At 40.0% G+C, this 885-nt stretch overlaps 1 non-coding gene across 1 annotated transcript; it reads left to right on the top strand.

Moving 5' to 3' along the window:
- The first annotated feature begins 528 nt into the window (after positions 1-528).
- On the top strand, positions 529-635 carry LOC132769538 (U6 spliceosomal RNA). Its single transcript, XR_009630867.2, has one exon. It is a non-coding gene; the product is annotated as a U6 spliceosomal RNA (small nuclear RNA).
- Positions 636-885: the final 250 nt, after the last annotated feature.

Below are 885 nucleotides of genomic sequence, written 5' to 3'. Positions count from 1 at the left end.
AGTGACTTTCAAAAAGCATTTCCCCATGTCCTTGAAAGATCATTTCAGCAGATGCATCTTTGGTGGCTACACAATAAAAAAAGCCTGACCTTTTCCTGCAGAATGCAATCAATTTCATACTTTAACTTCTTAATATGATAAGAAAGGATATTGGCAAGTTGACCTGGAGGTCTGCATAAGACAAGAGAAATAATTGTTTCTTTAATTGTGATGCCTGAATTAAATTCCTTTTGCACCCTGTGTATTTAGATAATGTGTAAAATTGAGGTCCTGACCACTTTTGGTCATTAAAAGCTCCTTCAGTACTTATTCGTGAGAGGGAGGAAGCTAAATGCTGTGGTCTGGGCACAGGTAATTGCCTTCTGTCAGTCTCGTTTTCAAACTACAATTAGATATTATATGCAAATTCCTTGTTTAACTCCAACTTTCCTTTTTTTTTTACAGTTTCTTGATTATAAAATGGCTATAACCTAGCCATTGGGGAACTCCTCTTCTGCCCCATGGTCATTGTACTGTTGGGTGCCACAGGTTTCCGCTTCGGCAGCACATATACTAAAATTGGAACAATACAGAGAAGATTAGCATGGCCCCTGAGCAAGGATGACATGCAAATTCGTGAAGCGTTCCATATTTTTGCAGGTTGGAGTCGACTCATGTGTAATGAAGGGAATAGGACTGCCACAGGTTTCCATCTTGCTTCTGTTACTGTTCAACAGCTATATGAAGCCACTAGGGAAGGTCACTGGAAATTTTAGGGTTCAATGCCATTAATATGTTGGGTACATTTGGCTCTACATCACCTTGTCATCAGAATCAACTGTGCAGCGGCTGGAATGGTCTGGATGAGGGCCAATAAACAGAAAATAAATCCTGATGGTTCTGTGG

This window comes from Anolis sagrei, chromosome 2, assembly GCF_037176765.1.
Source record: "Anolis sagrei isolate rAnoSag1 chromosome 2, rAnoSag1.mat, whole genome shotgun sequence".
NCBI lineage: Eukaryota > Metazoa > Chordata > Lepidosauria > Squamata > Dactyloidae > Anolis > Anolis sagrei.
The sequence above is the reverse complement of the archived record's forward strand: the minus strand, read 5'-3'. Positions and strand labels throughout refer to the sequence as shown.